This window comes from Mauremys reevesii, linkage group 1 (genome assembly GCF_016161935.1).
Source record: "Mauremys reevesii isolate NIE-2019 linkage group 1, ASM1616193v1, whole genome shotgun sequence".
Taxonomy (NCBI): Eukaryota; Metazoa; Chordata; order Testudines; family Geoemydidae; genus Mauremys; species Mauremys reevesii.
This window is the reverse complement of record NC_052623.1, coordinates 310,936,374-310,964,335: the sequence shown is the minus strand read 5'-3', so window position 1 is coordinate 310,964,335 and position 27,962 is coordinate 310,936,374. Positions and strand designations below refer to the sequence as shown.

The 27,962-nt window shown below is 43.5% G+C and overlaps 1 long non-coding RNA gene across 1 annotated transcript; it reads left to right on the top strand.

The window, feature by feature from the left end:
* The first annotated feature begins 73 nt into the window (after positions 1-73).
* On the top strand, positions 74-19,059 carry LOC120387015. Its single transcript, XR_005589999.1, has 3 exons — positions 74-203; positions 7,859-7,948; positions 18,923-19,059. It is a non-coding gene; the product is annotated as an uncharacterized LOC120387015 (long non-coding RNA).
* Positions 19,060-27,962: the final 8,903 nt, after the last annotated feature.

Genomic DNA, 27,962 nt, shown 5'->3' with positions numbered 1-27,962 from the left:
GCAGCTGTGGCCATGCATCCCTTTTATAACCCTAGCTCTGAACGTTTGGTGCTGTGAGAAGCTGTACATGCAGCCCCAAGAGGCACTGCTTTCCAGAAGGTTCCCCAACTCAGCAGTGCCTGGGGGCACATCCAGCAGGCAGAAAGATGCACAAGCCACTTTGAAAGAGAACAGTGCATCGCACAGAGAAACAATTATAACAGGTAAGAATATGGATGCAGTCAGTCTAGCATACATATCATGTATCTGCCTGCTTAGATAGGGGCATGTCCACTAAATCACTTCAGTAGCCAACAAGCAGTTTAAAATATCATTCTCTTACAAGGCTTATTGCTGTTCACTATATACACAACACCAGAGAAATACATGGTCCCTGCCCTGCTGAATTTACAACTTAAGTTAACAAGTATTTCTGCAGTACTTTATGCATGTGCTTTATCAAAGGTTGAATATTTTACTCAGATGAGATGCCCATGTGTTTTTTTCTGCATTTTATATATGATACACAGCTTTCCCCTGCTCCACATTTGCACTTGCTCAGCACCTGCAGACCTACTTTCCAAAGTAGGAAGGTTCAGCTAGGATCATGGCACAATCATTTTATACGTGTAGAGGATTTTACACTGGCACACTTATTTTCCCCAATCCTTCAGTCCTTATTCATGACTTAGACAGGCAAAACTTACTTAGACTTCAGAGGAAACATTTCCTGGGTAAGTGATAAGTAACCACTGCAGGATTTAGTTCTTTGTGTATATGCCATTGTAAATTTCATGTCAGAATTTGGCTTTAAGAACCTAAATTGCCACAGTCAATACCAATCAACCCTAAACTTTCCACCTAACAGTTGATTTACTGTGCAAATATCCCTCATATCAAAAAGACTGCACTGAATCCTGAGATCCTTACTCAGTTTTTACTCAGTACTAAACAAAATCTCATAATAGGATTTTGTCTGTGTAAGGGCTGAATAAATTTGTATGAAAACTGACTAAGGACCTCAGGATTTGGCTCTGATTTGATATTACTTGTGGTGTCTTCTTAGTGGACAAAGAACTCTGTTGCTGTTGCAAAGTTTGTAGATATGTTGTCACTGTGTGTCTTACTTCACTTTGCTTTTCAGCCTGTTTTGCAACTGTTGGTTTCCTAATGTCAACCACTGTGATGTTGTTAATTGTTCCTGAGGATGCTTGAAGATTCTCTGAGTGGAACAAGGGACAGTTTTAAAGCTCAGAATGTTTCTGTTTTGTAAATTTATTAGACCCTTGCAGCTATTTAATGGCTTTTACCAATAGCTCATGCTCAGTTCTCAGCTTTCCCCAGTAACTGTGCAGAGAGACTTCTGCATACTGTGGAGAAATGTGCATATCTGCATCCCTACAGGATTAAGCTAGAGTGCAGATTTCCCAATCTTGGCTGGCAACTGGACTCCTCATACTGTGCTACTCTTATATTGTAGTACTTAAGAAACTTTTTTGTAGATCATCCAAGTTAAAGTTTAATCTTGAAAGCTTTTAACTTCCCTGCCTCAAAATAAGTTGTTGCAAAGTATATTGCATTGCATATCGTATGTATAATATTGAAAGTACTGTAAATCATTACAATTTGGAAAAATTGTCTAGGTAACAAACATACAATTCCCTATTGATATTTGAGTATGTCTAGCAAGGGAATCCTAAGGGATAAAAGGACGAGCAGGCTGTAGAAAAGGAAGGAAGAGAAACAGGGAGAGAACAGAGCTGCCATATGTCAGTGTTAGTCTGACTGGTCAGGTATGTTAGTCTCAGTATTGGACATAGGCTCACTTTCCTGCATAAGCTACAAGACACAATACGTGGAACAGCTTCTAAATGAAATTGTACCCGCTTCTTTCAAACAAAATGTGTGTTGTCAGACCCAGAAAACTCTTTTGTAATCGACACATAATTAATTTTTTATAGTTTTTAACTACAGTCAGAAGAAAGATTCTTGAACATGGGAAAGATGAATCACCTACAAATTCCTGAGGGGGGTTGAAATCCCATGCAAATGCACTCCCAATGGATACAATCATATGTATGGTAGCAGAAAACACAAATGGAAATAGCAACAAATTTGGTGTCATATGAACTGAGTCACTAAACACAATAATAGCAACATGTAAATTAGCCAAAATTCTTTCACCTCTGAGATCAACATATCAAACCAGTCAGACTGATATTGGCATCTAACCATACCTACTGACCGTGTTGTTAAAGGGTCATATCCTGATCGCTTTGAAGTCAATGGCAAAACCCTAGTAACCTCATTGAAATCAGTTTTAGGACCAAAGAGAATAAAATGATTATGAAAAAAATGAAAAAAGACTTCAAAGAGAAACTGCTGAGCTCCAGTTCATCTGCAAATTTAACACCATCAGCTCAGGACTAAACAAAGACTGTGAATGGCTTGCCAATTACAGAACCAGTTTCTCCTCCCTTGGTTTTCACACCTCAGCTGCTAGAACAGGGCCTCATCCTCCCTGATTGATCTAACCTCGTTATCTCTAGCTTGCTTCTTGCTTGCTTATATATACACCTGCCCCTGGAAATTTCCACTGCTTGCATCCAAAGAAGTGGGTATTCACCCATGAAAGCTCATGCTGCAAAACATCTGTTAGTCTATAAGGTGCCACAGGATTCTTTGCTGCTTCTGAAAAAAATAGAGATGCTGTAAAACATACCTGCTATTAATGTAAGATTATTGTCCAATGAAGAGGAAGGAGAGAGTCTCTTTTTTTGTTTTATTTTATTTTAATTTTGAAGTGATTTCTGGAGATTTCACTATTACATATAGAGGCAGATCCCCTTTCTCTGCTAGTGTTCAGGAGAACTAACCAATCTCCCAGCCTGGGCAATACAATTATATTTAGACCAAGTGTTGTCAGTCCTTTTCATAGTGTGTGTCATCTTAATAGAGCTTCTGTGCTGCACCTCTAAAAGACACAACACAGAATTTGCAGCTCAGAGGGAGAGGGAACTAAAATGGCTTTAAGCAACCCGTTCACCTTTCTGATTCTGGGCTGCTCTAGGGTCTGGAGATGCCTGAAGAGCTATTTAAATTATAGCAGCCTCTTCAGGTGCCCAGAATCTACAAGGGTGGTCAGACACCCTGTTTTTGAAGGGACAGTCCCATATATAAGCCCTCTTGCAGTGTCCCAACTTTGTCTTAAAAATGGGCAAGTTGTCCTGTATTTTCTGTCTCCCACACAACAGTACTGGTGGGTCCTGCTGCTGGCCGGATTCCTGCTCACAAGCCGCCCTCCCACCAGCAGTGAGTGGAGAGGAGGTCCAGTGGCCAACCATGGGAGAGGGTGTGCAAGACTGATGGTGGGTCAAAGCTGCAGCACATGGGGCCAGCTGCTCCCCCTGCTGGTTTGTCAGCGCAGCCCCTTCTGCATGCTGGCTCTCGGCCAGCAGGTCCCTGCCCCCCGTCCAGTTTCTGCCCAGCACTGTCTGTGCACTGTGAGCTGCAGTGGCTGGTGAGTGCGGGCAGGCGCCAGGGAGAGGCCGGTTATGTGTCGCTTCTGTTGCTCACCCATCAGCCATTTATGAGCTCCCCCTCTCACTGTCTTCTCCCTGTTTTGCCCCTTTGCCCCCCTGTAGCCTGCTGCTCCTCGATATCCCTCCCGGCAGGGTGCACCGTGTTCCCAATGCTGTGCGGAGAACCAGCCCCTGGTCACCAACAGCCTGGCCGGCAGGCTCCTTCCTTCCCCCACTGCCTCTGGCTGGGCAGGCACCCTAGGAAAGCCCAAGGCCCTCCAGCCCAGGGTGTTGCCCAGGAGGAGCTAAAGCCCCATGCAGCACTGGCACGGGGAAGCCTCTCTGCCCCTCAGCTAAGTTCTGGAGTGGCGGCAGGGGGCAGGGAGAAGCGATTTGCAGCCTGTTTGCACCCCAACCCTGCAGGCTCCACAGCAGCCACCCGGGCACTGGGTCCTGGGGCTTCTCTGTCCTCTAGGCACCCTCCCATGCTGAGCCATTTCTCTGGCCAGGTTTGCTGAAGCCCCTGCAGTCAGGTTCCCTGGGTCCTGGTGCATAACGCATCCTTAGGACTTAACCTCTTCCTGCCCACACTGTAGCCGGGGGGACAAGAGGCAGCTGGGTTATATCAGTGGCCAGCAGCACCCTTGAGGTGTTAGCTGCCTTTTGACAGCGTGCGGGCAGAAAGGGACAAGCTGTTTCCAGCTGGGGGGTCGGGGAGAAGAGATGAGCTCTGCAAAGACACCCCCCTGCAGCTGGAAGCAGCCCCCATCCTTCCCTCCCGCAGAGTGCCAAAAGGCTGCTGCTGGCCAAATTCTGGTATGAACCCTGGCAGAAATCTGTGGGGCTGGGAATGTGATCCAGCGTGCCCCTCACCCATGTGTTGCCTCAAGAAGATATGGCACCAGGTGCTAGGAGAGGCAGGTCCTTTCCGGGGGCCCAGCCAGGCATGGAAGGCGGGGAGCACCAGGCAAGGAGGATCAGGTCAGTCGGTCACTCCTCCTTGTGTGAGAGAGGTGTGTGTGTGTGTGTGTGACCCCTCCCTGTGTGAACCCTAAAGCCTTGAGGATAAGAAGGTAAATAAAAAGAACACAACTACTTAGTATTCCTTTTTAACAGGGGCTCAGTCAATTCAATGTTAATTTGAACATTTGTACGGCATAGTTCTGATTGATTGCCATTAATTCACATTAATACAAGTAATTTTACCAGGTGTCCCATATTCAGCATAGGGAAATATGGTCACGCTATCTACATAGCACTGCATGATGTAGCCCTGCCCCTGTCATACCCCCTCCCACCCCAACCACACCTCTGGCATGCCCTCTACATTAGGGCTCGTGAGGAGGTGTCTTCCTCAATTCCTGCACATGGGGAATTGTCCCCCCTCTGGATCCAATGCTATTAGAGCTCCTTTAATCCTCTTCAGACCATTTATCTGGTATAAAGGGGCCAGAGTGGGAGTAAGAATCTCTCCAGTAGATTAACTTCATTTTAGATTTTCATCTAAACAGAAAGATTGTCTCCTGGACGACCTTCCTTTCCATTTCTGATTACACAACATTCCTCGGCTAGTTCCAGGAACATACTGAATGCTGCTTTTTAATGCAGTTTAGCAACTGGAAATAAGCAGTGGTGGGGAGCCAGATTTAGATTTCAAACTATGACAGACCCAGATAGGATGTTCAGTTTAGTTTATCATAAAAAAGATTTGATACAGGTAATAATATTCTGGTCCTCTGAGAGAGGGCCTTCTGATCCAGACCAATCATATGAACAATTAGAGATCCAAAACTCCATTTCCCTGGTGGCAGTATGTGCCCTCAGAAGCAGAATATACTGTACAGTATTAAGTTCTGTACAGTGCCAGAGATAGTGGTTTTTGTTATACTAGATAGCCAGCCTCATGGATACAATTATTTTATGTGCCTCATTTAGACTTCTTCTGAATTGTTATTCTTTTAGATCAAGTTACTTTACATCAAGATAATCAGCAACCCAATTTACATGGGAGGGACATCTCCAGGCAGTAGTAGTGAGATTTTCAAGCAGAGGAGCCCAGTACATCTAGATACTGGGTTGTATTTCTTTCACTTTTAGAAGATAAATTGCTTAAAAACATCTGTGGTGCTCATAATGAGGGTTTGGTAGGTCCTATTGACTTTGATGCCATTCTGAAAATATTGACATTTATAAATCAAGGTGAATTATTAACAGCAGAAATTGTTTTCAGACGTTATTAACCATTTCTCACAAAGCATAAAGGGTGCTGTCCAACTCAGATTTACATCCATTGACCTGATTAACGGTAGCTCCAAAGATTGATACATAATTTTGTAGAGGATCCTTCTTCATCAGTGGCTGCTAAATAACGCTGATAATATAGATCTAACGACTGTTTGTCCCGTGGGAAATATGTATTTAATATTTTTCAATGTAAACGGCCCTTCCATGTAAAGGAACACTAACTACTGCTCTAGATGCTCACAGAGACATTTAAAATACAGTTATATAAACAGGTTACTCCAGGATCCACCTCTTACCTGATCACTAACTTAAATCATATCACCGTGACAGGACACGCCACTCACCACTTGTCGGGCGCCTCCTCCTGGTCACTCTGAGGATTATCTCTAGGCTGATGCTGACGCCCCGTCACACGCTGTCACACTGTCTCTCTCACAGGTCTGCCACTCCTCTCTCATCCCAAGGACTGCAGCATCCTCTCTGTGATTCAGACTTCTGGCTAGGTCATCCGTTATTTCCCCCCTTTCTGTGATACAGTCCTCCAAATTCTCTGTGGCTCCCACAGTGACCTAGGAAGTCTCCCAGTCACTGCCCTGCTGGTGCCACTTCCCAGTCAGGGCCACTTTTAGAGTGATTCAGCCGATTCCCCGGAATCGGGCCCCACACCCTTATGAGGTCCCCGCAACATCCCGAAGGAGCTGCCAAAGTCCCGCCACTGTCTTCGGCGGCAGCTCAATCGCTGCCACAGAGGAAGGTCCTTCCGCCGAAATGCCGCCAAAGGCACCAGCAGCCGATTGAGCTGCCGCTGAAGTCCCAGCACTGTCGTCGTTGGCAGCTCAATCGTTGCCTCTGTCTTTGGCAACATTTTGGCGGAGAGACCTTCCTCTGTGGCAACAATTGAGCTACCGCCGAAGACAACGGTGGGACTTCAGCGGCAGCTCCTTCGAATCAGGCCCCACGGTGCCTAAAGCCAGCCCTGTTCCCAGTGGCAGGTAGGGGAACCCTGTCCTGCCCTCTACTCTGAGTTCCAGTCCAGAGACCCTCAATCCAGCAGTTCCGGGCTTTCCTCTCCAGCCCTCACGGCTCCTTCCCTGGACTGCTTCCTACAATTTCTGGTTCCCCTCCTTTCTCTGGGTGTACCAGCTCCAAACCTGTCTCCATCTTCCCAGGGAATTAATGCTCTTTTCCAGCAGCTGCACCTGTCTGTTGTCAGCTTCCTGGCTTTATAAACCCCGCCTGTTCTCACACAGCTGAATTTGCTTGCAAACAACTCCCTGCTCCCTGGCTCCTCCTCCAGATGCAGCCTGCGGAGTTAATAGGCTTACCTGGTCACCTTAGCCCCTTCTAGTCCTGTGTGGGGTGGTCACCCCATCACAATCATCCTGCAGCTAGAAGCATAGTTCTGATCTTTATGACCTCCCGTCAGAGTCCTCCCAGTTTCGATCAGCTCAGGAAATCAAATATCCCTTGCTGCATGCCCTGAAGATTGCTAAACTAGGAGTTTTGGACTTTTTCAACCAAGATGCTTGGGAAGCTCATGACATCCAAAATCAGTAGTTATTGGCCCCAGTGTTCCTGACCTCAGAATGTAAACATTTAAAAAAAATCCTGAGCCTCCAGTTCTAGAACTCAAACAAATAATTTCAGCAACATTTTACATTTTTTCTTCCCATGTCACTGTAAATGTGGTATTAGTTGGGCTGCTATTTTTACAAAGTTATTAAAATAATTCCTCTTGCACCACCATCACCTTGCCATCATTTCAGTGATTGACTTGCTCAGTGCTAAATGAATCATAGGAATGGTGGGTGCATAGTAATTTGCATTGCTGCCATCTACTGTTGTAAAGGGTGAACTTCAAGTACAATTACAATCTTTAAAAATGCGGCAAAGAGTTCTGTGGCACCTTGTAGACTAACAAACTTATTGGAGCATGAGTTTTCATGGGTGAATACCCACTTTGTTGGATGCATGGCAGTCAACTGGTGAGTTTCAAAAGTGAGTTAAAAATAATTTCAAACATTATACCTGACTCTGTAGCCCTCAGGCAATTTTTGTGGTTTTATATTTACCTACTTTAAAAAATTGTTTTTCTCTCTTTTGCCTTTTGAAAGGTCCACACAAATGAAAAGGGGACAGTGACTATAGTGAACAGTAAAACTGACTATACAAGCAGTGCTGTCAAATGTTCTCCAAAAATACAGGTACATTTTTTTCTAATCTCTTTCAATGATAGGCTTCTTATGTGTTACTTATTACAATAGTAGGCAAAAACACCTCCACGGACAAATGCAATTTTTCACTGACTGGGTCTCTTCAGTGTCTTTAGTATATGTCCCCTGCAACATTTTTCTCCAGCATCTAACTGCTACTTTCAGGAAAAATTATTTTCTCATTTATAGCTTGTTCATTTCTTTTAATTGTAGTTATTTTTCTTTGTTTCATATTTCTGTATGAACTGGGAAGGGTGGGGGAAAGGAGTCTGCATCATCCTATGGGTTAGTGTCAACTGAGAGGATATTGATTGGATTCCGACTGGGGCCCCAATCCTGCAAATTCTTACATGCATGCTGAACTTTGTACAAGGGTAACTTGGTAATGAGAGAGAATGTTGTCTAGTAGTTAGGGAAAAGACCTATTAGTAAGGACCGTCGAAGCCTGGATTACTCCTTCTGTGGAAATAGCTATTGGTGGGGGATGGAAAACCCCACAAGGAAACCGTCACTGAGTTTTCCCTCAATTATTTAATCAGATTTTGCCCCTGGAGTCCCCAGGATCTCCCTGGGCTCCAAAAAAGACCAGAACCCTCTAATGCAGGGCCTCTTACAGCTCTTCCTGACAGCCTAGCTCCTCTGGTAATATGAGATGCCATCAATAGACCTAGATTAGGCTTCAATAAAATACATGTATTATATTAGTGAGACCTCAATAAATCGTAATATATGTGACCTACTAATTAATTTCAGTTGGAGGAGCACCTGTTTACACCATAGCTGTATACGCCCCCTTGCCCAACTGCATCCTGCCTCATAGACATCCTGTACAATATCATCACTCTCTGTCCTAATGCTCACTGAACTAAAGAAACATTTGCTTAGAAAAAGAAAGGTTTTTCTAACTGTCTGCTACATGCTTAGGTCCCTCATCTGATATCTCTGGCTACCTACTTCCATGGGTTCTTTGGCAGGTGCCTTCAAATGCATATTTGGTAAAATCTTATATGACACAATGGATTTGATTCCCCATTTTCAGCAGAGCTCGGATGCAGTGGAATGTGTGGAGGAACTGGTTTCTGCTCCCTGTTTCAAAGCTGTCTGGTACTAATGAAGATGTCAGACACCCCAGATCTCAAACCCACACCTTCTAAGCAGGACCTTAGCCTCTGCACCACCAAGATACAATAGCTGGGAAGTTTCTGCTGCTAATACCCCACACTGGAAGCTACACTCACTAACTCAGCAGGGTCAAATGACTAACACAGACTGCTGATTGGACACCATTGGGTATAAAGCTTCCTGTTCCTGTCCCATCCCTTGTCTGAGCAACTAGTTATTAGGTTTGTTGCTGCATAGACCTTTGAAATTAAGTCCCTGCTTCCTTGCCTGGCTGCTGCTGCTCCTTGTTCTTGCTACATCACCTTGTTCCTGCTGCCATGCCTTATCCCTATTCCTGTTACCACACCTTGCTCCCTGTTCCTGCTTCCTTGCCCTGGATCTGTATCCTCAAACTTCTTTACCATGCTTCAAATAGCCCTCTCTAATGATCCCTTCTTTAAACTTTTAACCTCAGAAACAGGAGAGCTTCACACCACCAAATCTCCTCTCTTCTATATCCTGCTAGGTGAGAGTTCCTCTACACAGGGAGACCAGAGGTTCTGTCCCAGTGAGTTTTAGTTTTGAAGCTGCACTGCACTCTGCAGCAACCTCAGTTACTGGGCTATACTGGAGATTTTATTGTACTGACATTGAATAAACCCCAAACAAGACTAACCTCTAGCCTTTGTTTGCCAGAAGCTGGGAATGGATCACTTGATGATTACCTGTTCTGTTCATTTCCTCTGGGGTACCTGGCATTGGCCACTGTTGGAAGACAGGATACTGGGCTAGATGGACCATAGGTCTGACCCAGTATGGCCATTCTTATGTTATTATAAGACCTGTCCAACAAAGAAATGCAATGATCTGAGTGTTGCTTTGTGCCTTCATTCATGTTCTAGGTCACTACTGTTGATGTGGAACACATCATAGGTCCTGTCTAATCAGTATTACTTTTCAGAGAGTTCTGCATTCCAGTCACATTGTACTAAGATACCTCACATTCAAACCAACCCATGTGAAAAGATGGATTGAATTAAAAATGGAGTCATAAGAGATATGAATCTTCATGCATCAAGACTTCGAAAAACCACTGACTGCCTGGCATTAGGAAGAAACTTTCTCCATAGGCATTTATTGAATAACAGTCCATTATAGGGGGGGTTCCACTTTTCTCTAAAGCATCCAGTACTGACCATTTTCAGAGACAGGGGACCTGCATCTCCTCTCCGTACATCAGTGTGAGTCCACTGACTTCTGTGGAGTTACTCCTCCCTTACTCCCATGTAAATGAAAGGAGAATCAGGGCCTGGTATTGTACTAGATACACCACTGGTTTGGTATGGCAATACCCATGCTCCTGTGTTAAAGGAGCTGTTGAACCTTGTCTGCTAAAGAATGTTATTGCTGTGTACGTCAAACAGCATAACAATGAAATGCCCTCAGATTTCCTGAGTTTCATCTATTTTGGTTGATGGTTCAGAAGGATCTCATCCATCATTCTTCTCACTTGCATCATCCTAGTTTGAGGGTACCATCACAAAACACAAAAAGTTCCCTTTCGAGATCAAAATAGCATGGGCTTGTTCAAAAAAAGGCTCATTGTGATTCCAGTAAGTGGGGGCCAGCTCTAGCCCTTTAGAACCTGTGCTAAGCTCTGACAGACGTTTAATGAAGTATGTGACATCAATAGAAATGTCAGCTCTGGGGTTTTACAGATGTATAATGACTGGGTGACTTCAGTGAATTAAATGTTTTACAGAGCCTTTCACCTCACAGTTTCTGGTTCAGGTCTCGTGCAGGTTGGTTGTAAATGAAAACTTCTACTTCAAGTTGCTATTGTGAGGTAAATTGGTGATCTCAGTTTAGTTGCAATTCCTCAGGTGTTCACATCACAAAAAACAATACCTCAACTGGCATCTGTGTATCATTAAAACAGGCTGATTGTTATTGGTAGATAATATCTGATCGACCCAATCAGCCCTTCAGAGTTGGCAGCTGTTGATGCATCATATTTTTAGGACAGAGAACAAAATAAACAATGGGTCTGATTCTATCACCCATATTCCTGCTAAGTAGTATTTTAAGGCTTGTGTACACACACAAATTTTATCACTTTAACTGTACCAGTGTAGTAAAATGGTACAACCCTCTCTAGTGTGGATGAAGTTATGTTGGTATAAAGATGCCTTATACTGGGATATCTATTCATGTAGGGAAGGGGAATGAGTTATAATGGTATAAACATCTTTATACTGATGTAACTACTTCCACATTAGAGGCTGAAATAGTATAACTATATCAGTAAAAAAAATCACACCCCTAACCAAATTAGTTCTACCAGGACAAAATCTGTACGTAGACCAGGCCTCAATCCCTAAGCAGTTCAGCTGAAAACATCGGGCCTATTTCTTATGTAAGGTACTACTTAGCATGATGATGGCAGAACTGGGCCCATAATGAATCTGCTTCTCCACTGCCTGACACCTTGTGAAGTCATTTCTGACTGTGCAGAGTGGGTGTGAAACATTACCGGTCTGAGTTGCTAGCATTTTACATACGCGTTCTGCAGGTGTAAATGACTACACGGTGTGCACGGCAGTGAAGAGTCAGACTAAATAGCTGCAGCTGTAGTGAGGATGCTGCATCACTAGCAATTATTGTCTTATTGTTTCCTTGTGCTCCCCCACCTGCTTGTTGCATCTACCTGTCATCTGTTTCTTTAGGTCTTATCCACAAACCGTTTTTATACAAGTTTAACTATTTCTATTAGGATTGTGATTTTACTACCAAAATAGTTAAAATGACATAGCCTCTAGTGCAAATGCAGCTATAGTGGTATAAAGGTGCCTTATACTAACACAGCTTATTCACACTAATATCTAGCCCTTATAAAGAGCGTTTGATTTCAAAGCACTTCTCAATCTTTAATGCACCTCCAACACCCCTGTTTGGTGTTGTTATTATCATCCCCTTACAGATGCAGCATTGAGGCACACAGAGGTAAATGACTTACCCATGGCAAGTTTGTGGCAGAGGAGGGAATTAAACACTAGCCTCTGAAGGCCTAGACTAGTGTCTTAACTACTACACCATCCTACCTCTACATTTAGTCCCTTTCCCGACAGGCCTAGCTATGCTGGTACAAGGCACTTTTATATTGCTGTAACTGCCTCCACACTAAAGGGGATTGGATCACTTGAACTTCATGTACTTAAAGCAGTCAATTTTTGTGTTTACACAAGTCATGCTACTTAGACTGTAAGGTGTGGGATAGGAGAGGGTGTGTTAAGGTGTTGAGCATCAATTTTGTCCTCAAAATTACTCAAAATGTATAGCCTACAGAAACAAGAAATGATAGGCCAAATCTTTAATAATCGCGTCTCTTAATGCCTGTTCAAGGATGTCATGCCCACTGTTTTAGACACATTGGGTTCTTGACTTCCAGAGGGGGTACCACAATTAAAGACAAGCAAAATGATCATAATTATTAACTAGGACTATTTTATTATTAAAGAAAGGAAAGGAAAGAAAAAAATACAAAACCAAACCACAAGCAGTAAACAATTCAGTTACAATTTCTTCTCTGTCTCTCAGTGGATTATTATTTTATTCTTATATTAGTTACTATTTGTATGAATGTGGTGCTTAGGAGCCCCAGGCATGGACCAAGACCCCATTGTGCTAGGCAGTGTTCAAACACAGAACAAAAAGGCAGTCCCTGCCCCAGAGCGCTTACAATCTACATATAAGACAAGAGAAGCAAATGGATACAGACAGATGGGAGAGTACAAAGAAACAATGAGACAATATTGTCTAATAGACAAGACAGAGACATCAGGGAAGGGGTATAACACAAACCAAAGTTAACAATGCGTTGATGGCAAAAGTCGTATTAGTTCCATGATTTGGAGAGGTTTGGGGGTGGATTTAAATAGGATGGGATAAGCTAAATGGAAAGAAAAGGGAAGGATGTGAGGAGGACAGGGCAGAGGAGGAGAGGCAGGTGTGGAGTGAATCTGAGGTGAAGAGATTCTTAGGGAGGGGAAAGGTTGAAGCAAACAGCCAATCAGACCAGGGCAGAGAAAGTCAGAGAACGTACTACAGTTTTGACTGGAATGTTCAGAGTCCCAAGCTTTGGCTGCTTCTGCTTCTCCTTGCTGGAGTTTCTGACTGGCTGCTCTCTGCCATTGACCCCCAAGGCCACATGGTGGGAAGGAGAGGCGCCACCTAAGTGCTTTTAACAGACTAGCTTTCAACCGCTATTACAGCTTAAGATGCTGGTGGGGACATGCTACTCTAAGTAAAACTAAACCAAACTATATTATCCCCCCAACCAGTATAATAGATAACTGAACAGTTTATAGATTGGCAAAGGAATTTCATTAAAGGCCAATGAGTCCTGCTTGGTTTATCAGGGGTAACAAACAGTTTTTAAAATGGGCAAAGATGAGTGATTTTAACTAAGTCCTATGGAACCAAAGAAAGTATTTAAAAGAAGCCATTCAAGAAGTGTTCTTTTCTTTAATGAATTAAATTAACTAATATTAAGAATCTTACATTCAAATTAAATCCCACCATAGATTTGTTCACAAGAGCTTTGTATATGTCAAGCTCATTTTTGTTCAGTGTTTGGAGAAGCAGTTCTGTCATTCTTTGCTCTGATGAATGACTAATCTTTGAGAATCCAAAAAGGTGCTCCTCGATCTTTGTTGAAGTGACACTTAACTCCAACTGCAAGTCACAACAATTCCTAGCAATTCATATCATGATTATTATCCAGGATGATGGAGTACTATTTAGGGTTGTGATCTCTGCCACGACTGTTATTGTGCTCATCACAGTGCTAGGTAGCTGTAACTATTCACTCTGAATTCTCTTTTCTTATCAAAGCGGCCCTGCCATAAGTCTGCATCTCATCTATGGATTCTACTCTTCCCCTGCAGATGTTACCATTTCAGTGGTTATACTACACAGTCCCTTAGCAGAACAAAAATCATGTAGTGCCAAGTTTCCTTTGGCCAAGAAACAGCACTTCATGATTCTGATAGGGTTTTTTTAGAACTTATGCCAGCAATGTACATTCCCCATCCTCAAGGACAGAATATCTTTGATTCATGTTGCCTGCCAGCATGTCAATCTGAAATCCCAGTTTCTTGAGTTCAGTGTGTTTTCCATATGATCAGGTGAAGTTATCCTGGCAGTGTGCTTTCACAGATCACAGCACTCTCTGGACTATACTTCTGTATGTTATACAAACAGGTTTTATATCAAAATAAACCAGAGCCCCTGAAAAGTAAAATATAGTATGAGCAAAAGCTACTTTTCCTATTATAGTATAATAATCAGGTCAGGTAAAGCATCTTACCAACCTTACATAATTAATTAGATGAAGTATTTCTATCACTTTCAAGTAGAGCTGGTCAGGAATTTTTCAACAAAATGTTTTTTCATCAAAAGTCAATTTGTCAAACCCACATTTTTTGGTGGGAATGTACCAATTAGGACAAAACTTTCACTGTGAAGCTTTCTCAGGTCCAGGATGGAATTTCTAGCCCATAGCCTAGCGCTAGAACATGGGTATCCCACATCTTAAGTGAAAGCCCTCACCACCAGGCTATTCATTGTTCTAGGAGCTCTTTTTCCCCTTCTTTTTCTCTCTCTGATTTTTTGCAAAATTTTTTTTGAAAAGTCTCAGTTTTATTCCAACATGGAATGGGAAAATGTTTGAAATCTTGAAAAGTTTTGTGGGATGGGAAAACCAATTCCCAACCAGCTCTATTCTCAAGATGGAAAATGCTCAACAGGCCAAATACATTCTCAGTTACTCTGGTAGAGCTCAACTGACTCCATTAGAATTGCATAAGGATAACTGAGAGCTGAATTTAGACCTCTTTTTAGAAGTGGTAAGTATTATAGTTGTATGGAATATGCTAGGCAAAGTTATATCATCTTTATTGAATGAATTACTTTCTTAATTAATCTGTGACATGATTGAGTTGCTTTAAAATATGTGTTGTAATGTTAATTAATTAAAAACTCAGTAGTACACATAGCACTACATTGTAAACAATAGAGTGTAAATACATGCATGATGCTACTTGAGTGGTAGGTAACTTGTCTAGTGCAGTTCAAGGCAAGGCATAGTGATGGACATTAGAATCATAGTTTTCTTTTAGAGCGGATGAGAATGAAGAGTACACAGATGATATAAAATATTTATGGACTCTTTATGTCTTTTCATGTCACTAAGTCTCTGCTGCTGACATTTCCTCTTGGTAAGAAAGGGGCGGCTCCAGGCCCCAGCATGCCAAGCGCGTGCTTGGGGCGGCAAGCCGCGGGGGGTGCTCTGCCGGCACCACGAGGGCAGCAGGCAGGCTGCCTTCAGCGGCTTGGCTGCGGAGGGTTCGCTGGTCCCGCGGCTTCGGCGGACCCTCCACAGGCAAGCCGCTGAAGGCAGCCTGCCTGCCGTGCTTGGGGCGGCAAAATGCCTAGAGTAAGAAAGCTCACTTTATCTTGCGCAGACATAAAAAGGATGGTTAACTATTTCTATGCCAGATAATATTTGCAGATGTGAACAGTCAGAGTGAAATGCTGCAGTTAGATGTGAATTTGTACATCTTGAGAAAGAGGAGTAAATGAAGAACATGTGTTGTTGCTTAGCAAGGATTTTCTCTAGAGAGTCTCTCCTAAATGGCTAAAAAGCAAGAGCACCATATGATTTCCACATAACTTCAGAGCAGCAAAAAGTGGCATCTTGCATTGGCTCACGAACTGCTGTTCCTCGGGCCATAAAGATTTGTGATATTTAGTTGTGTGGCCATCAATACTACAAAGGACTGACCCAAATCTCTCTGCTGTGTGTGTGTCATTGTAGATGTAACAGGGAACTGAGAAACATTTCCCCTAGTTCAGCTAGCTAAATCTCAGCTTGCTGGGGTTATCCAAGGAATAAAATCTCATCTACCCTCCATCTAACTTTTTTACCCTGACTAGTACCATTAAGATGAGCCTCCTGAAAGGACACATAATCTGCCCTACCCATTTTTCCTTCACACTAGAGTTTCGTTTAATGCAGCTGTAATAGGGCAGCCCTTCAGGTACCACAGAGCCGGGTGCATGACAGCTAAAGTTGCAGAAGTCAGTGACTCAAGTGGCTGCTGTTATGTGTTATTTAGCTGACTTGTAAATAAAACCTTGCACATTCTGGATTTAGAATAATCATCTTAAAGTTTTAAGGGGCAATGTAATGACACCATTTAGGCTACAGTTTAAAGCATGTTAAAGAGAAAGATAAGGGTAGGGTTCTAGATGGTTTAGTGATTTATTTGACTGCAATCTCACTGCCATGATTATTGTGACATTTGAGATCTTAGGCATTTAACAATGTGACATATGGAAGAAAGCTCTTAGAACACTAATATCCAATCATTTTGGTCCTTTCAATTTTTTAACGTTTGTTTTGCTTGCTCCTCCTCTCGTTTAATCCTTCATGCTATTCTCTTTGGAGAGCCTTAGGATTTACAGAGTAAGGTCTTACTGTGTTGTTCATCATTAATAAAATAGCACAGTCTTTGAGGATTTACCCTCCCTCAGCTGTCCATGTTTTAAAGAAGCCTGTCCATCCATATAGCCGGGTAAGAAGAGTTGCCATCTTATTTGATGATGGGGACCTAAATGACCCAGAAGCATGAGCATGGACTCTGTAGCCTTCCATTCTACATCACTAGTTTAAATCCAGCCTGCATTATTAGTGACTGAAAATTGCTACCAACTGTTGGCTGTTTTGTGGTCCCAGTTCAGTACCCAATGGACCACTGTCCAGAAAATACATCCACTACTACTATTATCAGTCTTATTATTCCCCTGTGGTTATGCTATTATCAGCCGTATTGTTTGTCCCAGCGGAGAAATTGAGAGTTGGATAGGCCTGAAGAATGAACTACGCTCTTGCCCTTAGAGATGGAGAAGACATACATTAGGGGCAGATGTTGAATTGCAGATGTTGAAATGTCCATTATGCCTTTCCTTGGATAAATCCAGGACTTCAGTTACCGGAGTTCTTAGCCTAGCAACTCTGATACACATATACACACTGTAGTGGGGTGGTTACCCCGCTTCTGCCCTGAAGGGCTTAAAACAGCCTTGGGATAGGGCTGTGGCAAGGGAAAGGCTGGGCTGACTGAGAAAGCAGCCAGAGCTGCAGCCAGCTTAATCAGGTCCCAGCTGTCTCTTATAAGAGGGCAGTGGGCCAGAAGCAGAGACACTCTCTCTCTAGCCTCCGGAGAGTGAGGGACCTGGCTGTCTGGGAAGCTGAGGAGGGTACCTAGGGTGGAGCAGTGCTGGGGAAGGGGAGAGGGAGCTGGGGAGCTCCAGCCTAGCAAAGCCCTAGGCTGCAGGTCGAGGTAAGGGCCCACAAAAGGGTAGTAGGGCTGCAGAGGGGTGGGCCAGGAATAGGCAGAGGCAGCTGGTCCAACCCCCCTTGCCGATGAGTGATTTATAGGCTGCAGTCTGCCCCAGGGAGCAGGGGCTAGATGATGACTGGCAGTAGCCACTGAGGCAAGGTGGGGATAGGGGGTTGGAGGTTCCCCTGGGAGGGGAGACCCAGAGTGAGGGGGTTACTGCTGGGGGCAGGACCCTGACATAGAGGGGCACAGGGTTCTGGGAGGGCCATGGGGCCAGTGGCTGGTGAGAAATCAGCCTGCCTGCAGAGGGCGCTATCTAAAAACTAAAGTATATTGGAAACTGGATCCTCAGGAGATGGGTTCAGCTGACCAATATTGTCTCATTGTTTCCTGTCTATCTGTATCCATCTACAGTCTTTGATGATAAGTTCTTTGTACAGCACCTAACACAATGGGGTTCTGATCTAGCACTTGGGTTCCTAGGTGTTATGGAAATACAAATGATAAATATTACTAATAATTAGAAATATGAAAGATTTGATTAGATTCATTCTACAGGACAAATACTTGTTACAAAAAGTTTCAGAGGCTGTTGTGGACTGGGGGGCCAATGAATTTAGACTCCCTTTATGGTTTTAGGTGCTTGACGATGCAGTCAGAACACTTCCCGGGCCGTGTTTACTCCCCTAATAAACATTTATTGCTGCAGCATTTTGATACAAAGAATTGCTGGACTGACATTCAAAATTAGAGCTGTCCTGCAATTTTTCTCTGGACAGGTTGACGCTTTTCTTGAAGAAAGAGCATGCCCCTCACTAGCTATCAAAGTGACAGGTCATAAACAAAACTGTACTGTCAAGTAAATGGTATACTCTGAGCAATGACAGATTCTGCATGTGACATGTTTCATCATTCTGATGACTCTGCTGAAGTTTTAAAATATAAATGTGATGCAGTGAGACAAAACCTGAATTCTTAAAGCTACTTGGATCTGTCCAGAATTCCCTGCAAATATGCATGCTAATAACAGAAGGTCACATGCTGTTTGACTGCACTGAGATGGTGTTAATACCAATCATGAAATAATAAAGCAAGGTAGGTTGTGTTCATCAGGCAATAATCACATCTCCAGGGTGGAATGGAGCAAGATGGACTGATTGAAATATAGCCTTTATTCCATGCCTGGGGAGGGAAAGAGAAATTTTAAAATAATGTGTCAGTTTAATGTAGTTACATTTCTGTCCTCTGAGTCTGAATGCCAGGATAGATGATTGATACAGCTCATATGTCACAGGAGGAGCAAGAAGATCTAGGTTAGCTCACACAGGAAGAAACACAAATATTGAATATCTAATCAAGACTAGTAAATGTGAAACACTGAAAATAGACTATAGTAACACTATTCTCAGAGGCTAGGAATACACTATGTTGAGCTAATATTGTGAATACCATCCTGTAGGAGAGACAGACTTGCCTGCCTATGAAGGATGTTCAAGTGGAAGTCCCTGTGGTCCTTTTCGAAAAGAGTAGAAGATAACCTTGCTCCTGGACCAACATTCCCACCCTCAGTGATATAGGTTCCTGTGCTGAAGGCTGCTTGTAACGTGTTCCTTGATTGTATAATGGCTGCTGCCTTTGCATAAAGGTCTCCTTCAGTCTGCACAGTCATTGTCCAGATCTGCCCCATGATACATTCTGTAGACAATGGAGAATATGGCTGAGGACTAAAATCAGGGCCCAGGGCAGTATGCTGGAGCTGGGGAGTTTGGATCACATGCACTTTCATGAAAGCTCTATTTTTTCGCCTTATAAGCATAACAAACCCCTTCCCTGTATATCTACCTTGCATTGTGCTATGATTATGTTTCATCTGAACTCAGTAAATGCCAGTGTTGAGTGACATGCGGTGACAGAAAGAGATAACAGAATAAGGTTGAACTAAGGGTTAGCTATCCAGCCATCTAACTGTCTGGCATCTGTTGCATTTCCTGTTGTAGGTTTCAAAATGTATAGGCTTAGAATTCAAATACTGCATTGTGACAACCTTAAGCACCTAGAGGAAAAGTCCCATGTCATCTTCTATCTATGAGTCCCATGCAGGGCTGAGAGATGCGCTGCCTTGTAGTGCTTGAATAAGTAAAATCATGTTTGGCTCTTAATAATGAAAGGTGGAAGGAGCTGTCATAGGCCTGGTCTACACTCAACTAGAATGTGCTAGAATTCACATGAAAAAAGCGTGAATACGAGCTGAATTTACTTGAATAGTTCTCACCTCAGGCATCGGCCCCCGCGGCACGCCCTCCGAACGAACGCTCCAAAGGTCAAGCTCGAGCTGTGGCCAGCGTACGGGAGAGGGAGAAGCTTCGTTCGAGTTCGAAGATCGTCTAAGATCAGATCGATGATAGTTCGAGTTCGAAAAAAATCGAACTCACCGCGCCGACCGGCGTAAAAGTGTAGACTAGCCCATAGTCAGTGCTGATCATAAGCACAAGTGATTTGTCAAGGAATCCCCCTCAGATAAACTTGGCTGTGACAGCACACGTGCAAAGCCTGTCCCCTCTCTGCCCCTCGAGTGTGCAGAACTGTGTAAGGCAGAGAGAAATGTGCAGAAAATTGCACTGAAACGTTCACACACAAGCGTCATCCCATCATTCCTCCATGTCTCTATCTGTTGATCTAGGGTGTTTCTGTAATGTCCATCATCATTGTATCTAGGTGCTTTCTGTTAGTGCTCATTTTCGCAGCTGCTGTTCTCTTGGTTTCTAGCACTGCAGCCTGCACTTTTGTATATGTATTTTCCTTGGGTGCTCTGGTACATACTCTATCCAGCAGCATAGGTTAAAGCTGCCAGAGGCTGTTGTAACTTGTACTGATTTTGTCCTCTCCCTATGCACATGCAATAGGGGCTGAATATAAGGGCACAACTGTGCCCTTACTGACATGACCATTTTCTTCACATATTATATTCTTAATGCCCGAGTGCTCACAGGTGGTGCAATGCCACAAAAGAACCTACACTTGGAGGGGCATCATGCCAGTGCTAGGATTAGGGTGATCAGACGTCCCAATATTATCAGGACTGTCCTGATATTAGGGGCTTTGTCTTATATAGGCACCTGTTTTACTTACACACACACTTCCACCATCCAAAAAAAAGTGTCCCGAAAGTCACCCTAGCTGGGGTCCGTGTGCAGCTTTCACTTCCTTGTGTTCTATTTAGTGCAACATCAACCTTCTGCTTCTCTGTGCGGCACACAGTTGATGGAATGAGACAGCCTCCTGTGGGGAACTATGGATATACAGGTGCAAGAGAAAATAAGAGGTGGGAAAGGCCACTGTATTCCATGGAAGGTAGTCACTGGACTGTAAATTTCTTGGAGCAGGGATTGAACCTTCCTTTATGTGCAGCGCTGAGCACTCTGTCGGCATTTACCAAATTGTAAATAATATTATTAATATAGAATATGTTAGCTAGTGTGAAAGCTGCTCCATGGCAGCTGACACATCCACTGCATCACCAGTGTAGTCATAGAAACTCTGACTGGCAGACAGTCTCCTTTCCCAACCCCACTCCTCTCTCTTAGAAGTAATTCAGTTCTGCATTGCTCTCCGACATGGATTAACAGCTTTGCCAGATCACACCGAATTACGTGCAGCAGTCAGTAGGGTGGTCTCCACCCCACCGTTAAACTCAGTGAGTTCAGACCTATATAAGCTATTTGATACTGTTCACCAGTTTTGATTTCAATCAAGATTTCAGTGGAGAGAGGATTGTTTGATAGCCACTCAGCTGAAACATACGTTTAAAGTACAATAAAATAATCACATTTCTATAGTGAAAGTCTCATCCTTCCCCTCCCCCTGACAAAGTTAAGGTACAGCATAGTTAAAATATAACAATCACCACATTTCAAAATGGTGTCAAAGAGACACGCTAGGAACCAAATATTTTTTTAAATTGCAAATAACAAAGCATCATCATTAAGACACCAGTTCTTTGCTGAATCAGAACCAAAAACTAGTGGTTATTGAGGGTAAGGGTCGTACACTCAGACCAGCACTGATTAAAACAGAGGCAAACCTGAAACAAGAGGGTCTTCAGTAGATTTTTAAATATGGGAAGGGGCGAGCTGAGTCAGAGGAACAGGGGAATGAATTTCACACCTTAGTGCCAAAAACAGTAAAGTCATCTGTTAATCTCAGGAATGATGGTGGAATCCCTAAAGGGCAGGTGGCAGCAGAGCAGAGATACCAATCAGAACAAGATTTAGGAAGAAGCCTTAAATATAACCTGATATACGCAGGTATAGTTAAACCCTAATGTAACTCACAGTTAGCGAGTCATTTCTTCCAATATCAACAGCTTATAATATAGCTTTATTGAATTTATTGGCAAAGGTAGGAAATATTCTCTACACAATGCTTGGCTATACCATAAATGCCTACTAATGGTTTAAGATGTAAAGGCATTGCCTCTGCTAGATAATTGGTCGAGCTCCATTGAAGTGAACAGAGCCATGCTGAAATACACTAGCTGAGGAACTGGCCTAAGTCTCCCTCCTGGTTTAGAAAAAAAATTACATGATGTCTGACTCTGCTATCCATCTCCTTAGCTCAGATTTTTATTTTGTTCTCAAGACCAACATCTTGGTGTGACCCTGTTGCTGCATGCTCTGACTCCTCCCTCATCTGCCTGCTCAGTAATGTGTATGTCACCAGCTTCAGGCTATTTCCAGAATTTATCCTTACTTTAGTCTTGTGGCCTTCTTAATACCCAGTCTCTGAATTAAAGTGAGTCCAGAAGGCTGTGGTCAGGCTACCCTCACCTGAGGGAAGTGGACCATGTCAGCCTTCACTGGTTTCCCAGACATCTCTGACATGAGTTCCAAAACTGCCCTCTTGATTTTTCTGAACTTACCCTATCACATTTCTCTGACCCCATCTCCAAATACCACCTTGCCTGCTCAACCTGCCCTGTTCATTTGGAGGAAGCCCCTCTCCTTTCTCTCATCCTCAACTGCTCTCCAGCCAAGCTAATGAATAACTTCTCTCCCTTGAATTAAATTCTTCCTTTTGCATCAGTCTGTGACTGGCACAAAGCTCCCATTCATTTTGCCTTACTCATTATTGTATTGTTCCATTGACTTCTCACCTCCCCCAACAAATTGTAACTAGCTAGTAAGCACAGGTATTTGCATCTTTTCTGCCTTTAAGCTTCAGCTTTTTCTATTTTATCCATCCCGTCTGTATTTGTCACATTCATTTAGTAAGAACTTGAGTGTCTACAAAGTGTCTGCTCTCTTTCCTGCCTTTCTTCGCACAGTATCTTCTGATAGCGTGTTCAAATGACAGAATCAATATAAAACCGAAATTGTATTGTAATGCACTTTGGGATTCTATAATGAGGCAGACCAATAGGGGGTGCAGTAACACACTGCACTCTGCTTCTCCCAGACATGGCCAGTACATACACAGGCACTTTCCCTGGGCAAAAAGTAATTTTCCATTCCAAAAATATGAAATTCAATTTGCTGTCACTAGTTCCACATATATATCTCAGGCATTTATGGGCCTTCTTAAATAAACAGCTCTGAATTGAACACAAATAAAACAGGGCAGCCAGAGAATTTTTTTTATCCATTAAATATACTGTGTAATCTCATTTAAAACAAATACTTTAAGAGGCAGCCATTTTACATGTTCCAATGAAACCCTCACAGCAACAGTTACTCCCACTTGCAGCTTCAGAGCCTCAACAAACAGCCATCAGTCTTCAAATAACATGTATGTGTTCTGACTGCAAAGTGGATTTAAAGAGATCTCTTATTAATAGGTAGTACAACATAAAACGCATATAAAGAAATAGACTTGTTAAGCAGGAGTTAGAAAGGTTTCTTATTTATGAAAGAGACTTTCAGTCAGCCTGAACTCTCTTCCGCATACACACTACTCTAATTTCACTCATGGCTTGCCACTTCAATTTTCTCCACCTCTGCTAATGCCAGTGACTGGAACGAACAGACAAAAGCTGAAGTCATTTGCATTTCAGTGTGCTGCAGGCCAGGATGCTGAGCTGGTGTTAACCGGCATAGCTCTGTTGAAGTAAATGGAGCTGTGCCCATTTACTCCAGCTGCGGATCTAACCTACTGCTCTATGTTCACAATTCTAGGGGCCCTGCCTGGAATAGTGTACTGAATGGTTGTAAATCAGAGAGATGTTATTCTAGATTTTCCTTCTCATGATGCAAGCAAACACAAGCCAACTGTGTTTGTCTCTGCGTGCAACTTATTGTAGTTTCTCCTCTCAAAGCCACCTTATTACCTCTAAATGTTCTTAGAATTTATACTTGATTTCATCTGCCAAACTCCCTTGGTTACACATGTCCATAAATGTCTAGCTGGCATATGCTGAAGCAGCGGGAATGCTCTGCACTGCATATTTTTTGCATTGAGAAATGTTGGCTTTTTTCACTGCCTGTGTGCCAGCCCTGTCTGTGAGAAATAGAATTCAGTATGGCAGACTGCCTGACAGGTTACTACAGTTTGAATACACAACTTCATTATGGGCCAAATCATGCCCAGAGCTGACCAGAGCTGTGGAGGGCCCTTGCCTAGCAGATTCACTGTGGTCCTGATGTAGATACAATGCTGATAAGCTTGGAGAGTTCCCTGCCCACAGTGGTGCTGGAACAATCTTTATAGTGGGGGTGCTGAAAGCCATTGAACCAAACTATATACCCTGTATATGATGGAAACCACTTCAAGCCAGGGGGTGTTCCCACACCCCCAGCACCCATAGTTCCAGCGCCTATGCCTGCCCCCAGCATTCAGAGGGAGTTTGTAGAGAGGGAAATTCCATGACTGCAGATCCAGTGGCTATTCTCCCCTGTGGCTGTGGATCACACCAGGCGCAGTGGGTTACTACAGACCTGAGGCTTCAGTAGCAGCCACGGAGAGGCTCAACTGCAACTCCATGGCAAGAGCGAGACAGTTTCTTCCTCCACAGCCCTGCAGATACCAGCATGGTTTACTTGGGATTGGGCGCTAATTCCAGGATTGGGCCAGCCCTGCATAGCACATTTCCTGTCTCTCTTCATATGTACAGTCACAGGAGCCAGTTCTTCTTTCAGCTAGACACATGCAACAAGTACTGAAGTCAAAGAGAATTGCAGGAATGTATCTTTAAGCAGTATAAGAATTTCTACATCAGTCTGTTGCTTAAAGGCTGGTTCTGACACTATTTTAAATACACCCTTTGTTTTAAATTACTAACAGGAAGGTCAATTTTAGGTAATTCCATGTTTTTAGAAAAACAACAATGGCTGTTACTTAAAAATAATAATGACTATTACAAATCATCCCAGTGCAACAAAGCCTGTTTCAAGGACCTCCCTGGTTGCTAGGTTTACATTATTCTACTAATAAGAAACTTTCAAAAACATATTTACTAGTAAATGTTTTTGGTTTTGTGGGGATCTTTTAAGTCTGAAATATTCTTAGAGACTTGAAAATAAAATTATTTTTTCTAATAGTTTTGATCTTTTCTGTTCAATAAATACATGTTCCTCTCCTTTGATAAAATCCACTGGCAGTGGAAGCGTAAGTTGAAATTCCAGGGTCTTTACAGTTGTGGGGAACTTGATAATCCTTCCTTCCATCTGGAGGTGTTTGTAGCAGCAAAAAGGAGGCCAAGGAGGTGGCCAGGGAGATTAGGCTCCAACTCTTCATATTCTGGGTCATGCACAAGGAGAGCCTGCTCCTAACTGTTGCTGCCTGGCTTTCCCATCCTCTCTGACATCCCAGATCCATTTGCCATCTCCCCAAGAGATGTACATCACACACTTTTTGAGGTAGAAAGAAGCTATGGAGAAGAACTACATGTTGGCTCTATTCCACAGTTTCTGAGGCCTTTCCTACCCTTTGTCCTCTCCTTCATTCCCCTCCACTCAGTGTAATGAAGCCAATAACCAGCAAATCCTAAAAGTTAGGAAACTAGGAAGCGGGGCAGAAATATTTCACAGTAAAAGTATCAAACACTCCAGTGGGTGCCTCAAACTGAAGCTTTGCCCATCACATTGTGCACATAGGTATTCAAATGAGCGCACAGGGGAGTGGCGTAGAAAGATGGAACCAAAAACATAACATAGCAAGGGAGCGCCAGGACCCAAACCCACACAAAACAATTACCCATAATGTGTCCGTATAGCTCAACAGAAAGCTGCAGCTTGCTCCTCATCCCATTGCCCTTACTGAGAAAACCCACTCACCCCTGCACATAACATCACTTGACAAGCTACACAGAACTTGGCAGTTAGGCATGTCTAATATATTTCCCAGGAAGGCAAATGCAACAAAAGGTATGTGTCATTTCTAGGGACATCTTCATTTGTTTCTGATGAAGGAGTTAATTGTGGAAAATGGTGTGATGCTTCTTGGGGTACCCAGGACTGTGAGTCACTTTGTTACCCCGCCTCCCACATGAGGGAGTCTTGCTTGTGGTAACTGGGTGTTAGCTCCCTAACACCATTAACTTCTCAGCACTCACGCACTCTCCTCTGGGCTATGCCAGCCCTGTCTTCACCTTGCAGCTTAACAACAGGTACACCTCAAATCCCAAGTCCCTTTGAAGAGTTCCCCTGTGATATCCAGCCCCTGACACTGGCTACTCACAGAAATTCCTGATCTTCCACCCCCAATAGGAACAGTGTTCCTGAGTTTACTAGTTTTACCTTAAATCACTGCTCCTATATAACACACAGCACTTGTGAGTACTTATAATAAAACAAAAGTAGGTTTATTTAAGAAAGAATAAAGATTAGACTAGAAACAGGAAAGAGAGAAATGCAAACAAATGGTTACAATATAAAATAAAATCACAAAAAGCTAACTAGGGCCTACACTGCCTATCTAATAAAGTAGGGTCACCCCCCCAATGTTCAGTCTGTTGCAAAGCTGGCTGGCTTCACAGGAACCAGGATCCAAACTTTAAGGAAAACACACACACATACACCCCGCTCCACAAGATGTTTCCCCAGTAAAAGGATACAGAGCACCTGTCCTCTCTCTGAATGATACTGAAACAGGTTTTTTGTCTCTTTTCAGAGACAGGGCGTCATGATGTTCCTTTTTTACCTCCAACTGATTTTGACAGTTTGCAGTTGTCTCTGATGGTTTTCCATGGATAGTCTTGAGATGCAGCAAGGCTAGACAGTTGAGCCTTGCGTTATTTCACTGGCTAGCCAGTGTGGGATTACAACTCCTTCTGGCTTGAATGGGCCATCACCGTGACATAATATCCCCCCTGGTGACTAACTTTAACTCCAAGACCATAAAACATACTTTCAATATAGCTACATTATTCCTTAAATATTACATGTACTTACCTCTCACAATGATTATGAGTCTTGGTAAATTACAAGTTTTCTGTTAGATACCTTACAAGTTACCCCTTAGGAATAAATACTCTGCAAGATATGTGTTTGGTACAGTGAGTTTGTCAAGTCTGAGATGAGAATTGTTTACAAAGAACGGAGAACCCTTTGCCAAAGGTCCACATACGGTCAAAACACAGAAAAGTTGGATTGAAGTAATTTAAAAGGCTTTGTACGGTTCCTAAAATGTCTTGTGGACTTGCATCGTCAGTATTGTGAACTCCAAGCATTCAAAAATCATGAATCAGGTCCCAAAAGGTCATAATATTGGATTTAGAATTATGAGATTTAAAAAAAATACATTTTGAGTTCTTTATATTTCCCCTAAAGGCAAGGGCAACCATATTGACTCTGGCCATTAGGCCATGCAGCCCTGAAAGCAAGGGTTGCCATATTGACTGTGGCCATTCGGCCACATAGCCCTGAAGGCAAGAGCAACCATATTGACTCTGACCGCTTGAGAACACAGTCCTGAAAGCAAGGGCAACAATATTAACTCTAGCCACTAGGCCAGGGGTGGGCAAATTTTTTGGCCCTAGGGCCACATCTGGGTATGGAAATTGTATGGTGGGCCATGAATGCTCCCAAAATTGGGGTTGAGGTGCAGGAGAGGATGAGGGCTCTGGCTGAGGGTTCGGGCTCTGGGGTGGGGCCAGAAATTAGGAGTTCAGGGTGTGTGAGGGGGCTCCGGGCTGGGGTAGGGAGGGTGGGATGCAGGGGGGGTGAGGGCTCCAACTGGGGATGCGGGCTCTGGGGTGGGGCTGGGGATGAGGGGCTTGGGGTGTAGGAGGGTGCTCTGGGCTGAGACCGAGGAGTTTGGAAGGGAGGGTGATGAGGGCTGGGGCAGAGGGTTGGGGCATGGCGGGGATGAGGGCTCTGGCTGAGGGTGCGGGCTCTGGGGTGGGGTTGGGGATGAGAGGTTTGGAGTGCAAAAGGGTGCTCCGGGCTGGGACCGAGGGGTTCAGAGGGTGGGAGGGGGATCAGGACTGGGGCAGGAGGTTGGGGAGGGAGGTGGCTCAGGGGTGCAGGCTCCGGGCGGTGCTTTCCTCAAGCGGGCTCCTGGAAGCA